This window comes from Perca fluviatilis, chromosome 5 (genome assembly GCF_010015445.1).
Source record: "Perca fluviatilis chromosome 5, GENO_Pfluv_1.0, whole genome shotgun sequence".
Taxonomy (NCBI): domain Eukaryota; kingdom Metazoa; phylum Chordata; class Actinopteri; order Perciformes; family Percidae; genus Perca; species Perca fluviatilis.
The window spans coordinates 35,515,285-35,522,784 of NC_053116.1; the positions used below are offsets into that span (position 1 = coordinate 35,515,285).

Here is a 7,500-nt window from a genome sequence, read left to right on the forward strand (position 1 = left end):
ATATGTATATGTGTATATATATATATGTATATGTGTATGTGTATATATATATATATGTATATGTATATGTGTATATATATATGTATGTGTATGTGTATACAAATCTGGCGACTTTAGGTAGAAAAAGTCGCCAGATTTGTCGCTAGTCGCTTTTGTGAAAAAAAGTCGCTAAGGGGGTCTGAAAAGTCGCTAAATCTAGCAACAAAGTCGCTAAGTTGGCAACACTGAACGTACCGTCCCTCCAGTAGCTCTTCTGGTGCTGCCGTTTACTCGTTATCCAGCTGACTAGCATGACAAGCTAGCGTTAGCTCGTTAATAACAGTAATTAAGCAGGGGTGGTAGAGTTTGCAAGACCAAAGACACTGTTTTATTCACTCGCCTTTTTTGGCCCATTTATTTTTCAATCTGTTATGTATATATTATGTGCTCTGTCCCATATCAGTTATTGTTGACAAATATAATAGTGTGTGGTGTATAAACGAACTTAACTTGCACTTACTACAATGATGGTAATAATTTAATGAATAAGTGTGTGTGTCTGTCTGTCCGTCTTTCTGTCTGTCTGTCTGTCTGTCTTGTCTGTATCTGCTATTTGGGTTACTTACCTTTACACAACTATTAACTAAAAGTTTTAGTCTAAAACAATTAGGGATGTTAACCGATGACCGTTTGACCGGTGGTTGACCGTTTCAACGTTAACCGGTCAAAGTTATTGTTAGTCGGTTAAAAAAAAAAAAAGTGATCTCTAAATTAGACAATTATAGATATTGGAATAAACGCAAAATATTTCGAAACTAAGGAGCCATTTGTTAGAGTTTAGATTCTCTGCCCGAGCCCGAGCGTTATTTTCTGCCACTATCCTCGGGCCGGGCCGGGCCGGACCCTTGATCAAGCATTTGTGTTTTTTTTTAATCATTACTTTAGCCTAATTGAGTGGGGAGAAAGCTATGCCATAATCAAAACTATTATCTATTTAGGCCAAAGTAACAAATGTGTCCAAAAAGTTACACAAGTTGGACTAGGCTACAGTTACAAAATGCAACATGTGTCATGCGCGGAGTCTCCTCCTCTCGCACGCATCACACCGGGGCTGCGGGCTGTATTGTGGAGCTTAAGTGCAACATGGAGCTTGAGGATGTAAAGAAAAAAAGAAAAACGGGAGAATTACCTTTGAGCAAGTTTGGAGGAAAGTCGGAGGTATGGAACCATTTTAAACAAGTCATGGTAAGTGACAACATATGTGTCGGCTTTGTTGAGTGCATTAAGTGCGGCCGCTGTTCGCCTATGACAGCAAATAAAACGGGGACTTGGATGATGAAGAGACACATGAAGCAGGCTCGCCGTGGCAGAAAAGATGATAGTCAGCCTTCAACGTCCTCTTTTGTTAGTTCTCCAAGCATAGGCTCCCCCTGAGGGCGAGGCAAGCGGGCAAGCCCTCACAGAGAAATACGTTGAGTTTTTTACGTTTCTTCATTCAGATCCATTTGCAATCCGTTCCATTCTGAATAAACAATCAGCGCAGTTTACATGCTTCGCTCTTGTTGCATTATTCATTAAGATAATTTCAAACAGATTTTTGCAGTTCAAACAACTCTGAATTGTAGTTGAGAACGTCAGTTATGACGGTCCACGGATTAAAAAAGTGTCGGGTTGAAATCGGGCTCAGGCTCATAATTCCAGTTAATGTGTCGTGCCGGTGTTATGTGCCTTCTGGTTTTTCCACCTACTGGTTTCCGAGCCTGTCCAGATGCCGTGTAAACCTATCAACCTACCCACGTCAACAGATTCGCTACATATTCATAAACATTTTACTGGCCTTTGCATGTTGCAACTCAAATAAAAACTATACTGAACTGAAAATCTGAGCCCTACATTACTATAACATTGTACAGCGGGAAAAATGTGTCTGAAAAGTAATTAGGATGATCCTTGTCGCGCTGGATTCGAACCTCAATCAGCAAAAATAAAAACATAACCGGCAATTTCCACTGGATGCGGAACGTCTGCGGAACGTCTCCGGAGTCATTAGGTTTCCATTAAAGTCAATCTGTGTATTTCCACAGACTGCGGAACGTCTGCGTCCCGACTCCGTCCCAGTTCCGTAAGTCCGCAGCAGATACGCAGAGCTTCTATTTTTGACGGACGACGGAGAGCTCCGCAGCAATTCAGCACACGGCAGATAGTGCGGGACAGGAAGTCGAGCACAGAAACAAAATAAATATCCGGTTAATTTTCAAAATAAAATACACCGTGCTCACGGCGGATCATATTTCCCTGAACTAGCCTACACCTTGAAAACACAGCTCAGAGTCGTTTCCCCTCCTCTGGATGGAAACTAACTGGTGTTGGTTTTGTGGTTCTATTCTACCTGAATTCGCGAGAACTTGTGGGTCCTCGTGACTACAGCTGTCAGTTACGGCCGCAGACGTTCCGCAACAAATCCGGACCTGGTGGGTATTGACGGACGGCGGAGCACGCAGCAGAAACGCAGCGGAGCCGGTCTGCAGCTGTTACGCATCCAGTGGAAATCCCCGGTAAGAGTCCACTTCACCGTCCACTACACTATCACGTTTATCACACCAGCTACCAGGACATGACTTTGTTTTTTCTTTTCCGTCAGTAGGCCATGAATCACTGTTTATCTGAGTACTCCGAAACAACAGGTTACCTTGATTTAGGCTAAAAAACATAACTATATCATGCACTCCAACCTTCTGCTACACCTCTGCGCTATCCGTGTACATAAATTATAGCAGGCAGCACACGGATTCTGAAAAATGGGTCTAAAACAACTGGTTACCCTGGGCTGGAAACGTGATCTCGAAGCTCTCAAACAGCTAGGCTACAATAACAAGTTCCTTGGATTTATGAAAAGAAGCGATATTTCAATTGACATGGCTTAAATGCCTACATCTACGTTTACAATAGCCTACAACTTTATGTTTACAACGGAAGATAACTAAGTAGGCCTATTTGAAACCCCTCCAATACAAAGTTCTGTTTAAGAAATTTGAAAACAGTTTGAATTGTTTTCATTGTAGCCTATAGGCTCTATGTCACCTGCACCCGGATATCAGAAGATCAGTTTTGAAATTGGTGTAAGGTGAAAGGTGAACGTTGTTTTCAACACTCGTCTTAAGAGTGCACCGTTGCAAGTTGTTTCGAACCAATTCAGAACAAGCTCCGTGTGTTACGTGATTGCAAGATAAATGAGGTTGGAATACGGTGTGTGGGAATATTGGCGAACATGGTATGGTTTAATGTCATAAAATGAAAAGCAGCAAATCCTTTATTGGGTTAAATATTTTGTCTTCTGTCATAATGGCATTGTAGGCTATATCTTTGGAAACGTAGATGTAGGCATGTGAGCCATGTCAATAGAAATGTATTGCTTATTTTCATAAATCCAAGGAACTTGTTATTGTAGCTGTTTGAGAGCCTCGAGATCATGCGTTTCCAGCCCAGGGTAACCAGTTGTTTTGGACCCATTGTTTCACCATCCGTGTGCCGCCTGGTAGAATTTATAATAAAATCCTTGCACACAGATAACGCATATGGTTAGGGTGCACGGTATCGTTACATTTTTAAGCCTAAATCAAGGAAACCAGTTGTTTCGGATTATTCAGAGAAACAGTGATTCGGCTTACTGAGAGAAAACAAAGTAATGTTCTGAAATTTTTTGTGATTGAAGTGATAGTGTAGTGGACAGCGCAATTGTTTGGCATGCTGTTATTTTTGCTGAGAAAGTTTCAAATCCAGCGCGACACGGATCATCCTAATTAGCCTACTTTTAAGCACTGCCCCCCCTGGTAGCTGAAACGGGTAATTGCATTGTTTCAAAAATGAGTGGAATAATTACTTCTGACATAACCAGATATTTTATAAATACTTTAAAAACACAAAACAACTAAATGGTGATAGATAATACATCTGATTTCATATACTGCTTTAGTAAAAATAATATTTTTTCAGGGCTCTGCCTCTCACCTGAGACCATTGTCGACGCATATGCAGGACGCAAAAAACAATAATTTGTTGCACTAGTCGGGACATCTTACCGTGCCAACGTTACAATAAAGGTTGCCTAAATGCCATGTATTTAAATTTGCTGTCAGCTTACTAATTGAATGCGCGTTTTGTGTAGATGGACTTTGATACGTTTTATTCCACTTTGTTTAAACGGCGAAGTTCAACTCGTTCACCTGTTTGGAGCTGACTGGTGAATGTGACGCGCGTATAGGCCTTGCTGGATACACCGTGACTCTGTTTGTGGATCTACTGATCGCTGTGGATGACTTGTTTTCATGTCATTGGATTACGGCAAAATACTGATCTTTTTCTTAACGTGTCTTAACGTTTTATGGTGCGATTGCGCTTGGTTTCTGCGTTTGGAGAGGCATCTCAACAGACTGGAGGTCCACACCGAATTGTTCACTGTTAACCTACATGTTAGTTGAATTTAAGTGTCGGGGCATTCTGCCACCGTCTGTCTATTGTTGCTCCAACACAGCCGCGCCACGGCGCGTCAGTTTGGTTTGAAATGTGCTGGGGACAGAGAAGCATTCGGAGGTACATTTCCAGAAGTGCGGGTACAATGACGCATACGTTTTTTCTCTTTCGCGCAGGTCAGGTTTAATGTACGTAAACAATGACCAATGATTACCAAATTTCTCTATAATATTGCTCCTCATAACCACGGAAAACTGTCAAAAATAGAACCCAAAGTCCAATTATTATGGACGTTATCTGACATTTAGCGTTTCTGCTTCACATTTTCAGCAGGGCAGCGGGGCAGCTGTTGGTTGACTCCCAACGGTTCTCATGGGCTTTATAAGTCCTAACATGAAGAAAAGCTTAACGTGGTTTAATATACTTAAACAACGATCAATCATCACCAATTTTCCGGTTAGATTTTTGACAGTTTTCAGTGGTTATGAGGAGCAATATGAGCGAAATTTGGTAATCAATTGTTTAGACAAGCTTTTTCCTCGCCATAGCCTGTCAAGTTCTTTTGACAGGCATACAGTGCTCTGCGAAAGTATTCGGCCCCCTTGAACTTTTCGACCTTTTGCCACATTTCAGGCCTCAAACATAAAGATATAAAATTGTAATTTTTTGTGAAGAATCAACAACAAGTGGGACACAATCATGAAGTGGAACGAAATTTATTGGATATTTCAAACCTTTTAAACAAATAAAAAACTGAAATATTGGGCGTGCAAAATTATTCAGCCCCCTTAAATTATACGCATAGCCTTGCACCTTTGCTGCGATTACAGCTGTAAGTCGCTTGGGGTATGTCTCTATCAGTTTTGCACATCGAGAGACTGACATTTTTGCCCATTCCTCCTTGCAAAACAGCTTCGAGCTCAGTGAGGTTGGATGGAGAGCGTTTGTGAACAGCAGTTCTCAGTTCTTTCCACAGATTCTCGATTGGATTCAGGTCTGGACTTTGACTTGGCCATTCTAACACCTGGATATGTTTATTTGTGAACCATTCCATTGTAGATTTTGCTTTATGTTTTGGATCATTGTCTTCTTGGAAGACACAAAATCTCCGTCCAGTCTCAGGTCTTTTGCAGACTCCATCAGGTTTTCTTCCAGAATGGTCCTGTATTTGGCTCCATCCATCTTCCCATCAATTTTAACCATCTTCCCTGTCCCTGCTGAAGAAAAGCAGGCCCAAACCATGATGCTGCCACCACCATGTTTGACAGTGGGGATGGTGTGTTCAGGGTGATGAGCTGTGTTGCTTTTACGCCAAACATAACGTTTTGCATTGTTGCCAAAAAGTTCGATTTTGGTTTCATCTGACCAGAGCACCTTCTTCCACATGTTTGGTGTGTCTCCCAGGTGGCTTGTGGCAAACTTTAAACGACACTTTTTATGGATATCTTTAAGAAATGGCTTTCTTCTTGCCACTCTTCCATAAAGGCCAGATTTGTGCAGTATACGACTGATTGTTGTCCTATGGACAGAGTCTCCCACCTCAGCTGTAGATCTCTGCAGTTCATCCAGAGTGATCATGGGCCTCTTGGCTGCATCTCTGATCAGTCTTCTCATTGTATGAGCTCAAAGTTTAGAGGGACGGCCGGGTCTTCGTGGATTTGTAGTGGTCTGATACTCCTTCCATTTCAATATTATTGCTTGCACAGTGCTCCTTGGGATGTTTAAAGCTTGGGAAATCTTTTTGTATCCAAATCCGGCTTTAAACTTCTACAAACAGCATCTCCGGACCTGCCTGGTGTGTTCCTTGTTCTTCATGATGCTCTCTGCGCTTTACACGGACCTCTGAGACTATCACAGAGCAGGTGCATTTATACGGAGACTTGATTACACACAGCTGGATTCTATTTATCATCATTAGTCATTTAGGTCAACATTGGATCATTCAGAGATCCTCACTGAACTTCTGGAGAGAGTTTGCTGCACTGAAAGTAAAGGGGCTGAATAATTTTGCGCCCCACTTTTTCAGTTTTTATTTGTTAAAAAGTTTGAAATAGCCAATGAATTTCGTTCCACTTCATAATTGGGACCCACTTGTTGTTGATTCTTCACAAAAAATTACAGTTTTATATCTTTATGTTTGAGGCCTGAAATGTGGCAAAAGGTCGAAACGTTCAAGGGGCGAATACTTTCGCAAGGCACTGTAAGTGTTCATTTCAAGATATGGCCATGATACATTTGGTGATCGTTGTTGAGGTACATTAAACCACGTTAAGCTTTTTCACGTTAAGCAGAACAGACAGCGTTGTGAACAGAGAAGCGTGCAGCGCCTGCGCAGCAGAGCGGCTGGTGTCTGCCCTGTGGGGACAGAGATTGTTGTGGATTTTTTGCATCTGTCGCTCAAGAATTATATGTGTTATGGACTTCTTTTTTTTTTAACTAAATTGAGCTCGAGGTTTTAAATTGTTACAATGTAAATTCAAATCTGCTTAAAAAAATGAACATATGTTTATTTAGCATGTTTGTTTTGTCCATATGTGATCGCGCTGTGTTCCCCAGGGGCCTGTACCATGATGGTAGTTGAACAAACTCAGGGTTGCAGGATTGGTTTAGAGTTGACAAAACCAAACCGATGCAATCAGGCTTTATTGGTACCATGACGCAGCTTATCAACTTTCTCTGTTAACTCAGGCTTTGATCCTTAAACTCTGATTACTCCCCGCGATGCACATAAAAGAGTGACATCGGCACCGAACAACCAATCACGCGTTCAATATGGATAGAGCGAGAGCAATATATTTTTCCGCGAAGGAGCAAGAAATTATTTTAGAATATAAAAATGTTTTTCAAGCACGCAGTAATACCGTCTCTGCTGCCAAAGCAAGAGAACAATCTTGGAGGAATATTGCTGATTGCGCACCGTAAGTTAAAGAAATACATTCTATAGGCCATTAATGTAAAATTATGAATATAGGCTAATCATATTAAAAATGTATTAAATAAAATGAAAATGTGTGTGTGTATATATATATATATATATATATATATATATAT

General features: G+C 41.1%; 2 protein-coding genes across 5 annotated transcripts in view; both read left to right on the forward strand.

The window, feature by feature from the left end:
• LOC120559161 (tumor necrosis factor receptor superfamily member 14-like) overlaps positions 1–7,500 on the forward strand; it is a 202,390-nt gene that overhangs the window by 51,107 nt on the left and 143,783 nt on the right. The gene's annotated exons all lie outside the window — the stretch shown is intronic.
• Positions 2,476–7,500, forward strand: part of LOC120559159 (tumor necrosis factor receptor superfamily member 14-like) — a 57,671-nt gene continuing 52,646 nt past the window's right edge. For all 4 annotated transcript variants that reach the window (XR_005639219.1, XR_005639220.1, XM_039800686.1 and 1 more), the window contains exon 1: positions 2,476–2,534. The gene's annotated coding sequence lies outside the window, so the exon portion shown is untranslated. The remainder of the gene's footprint in view (positions 2,535–7,500) is intronic.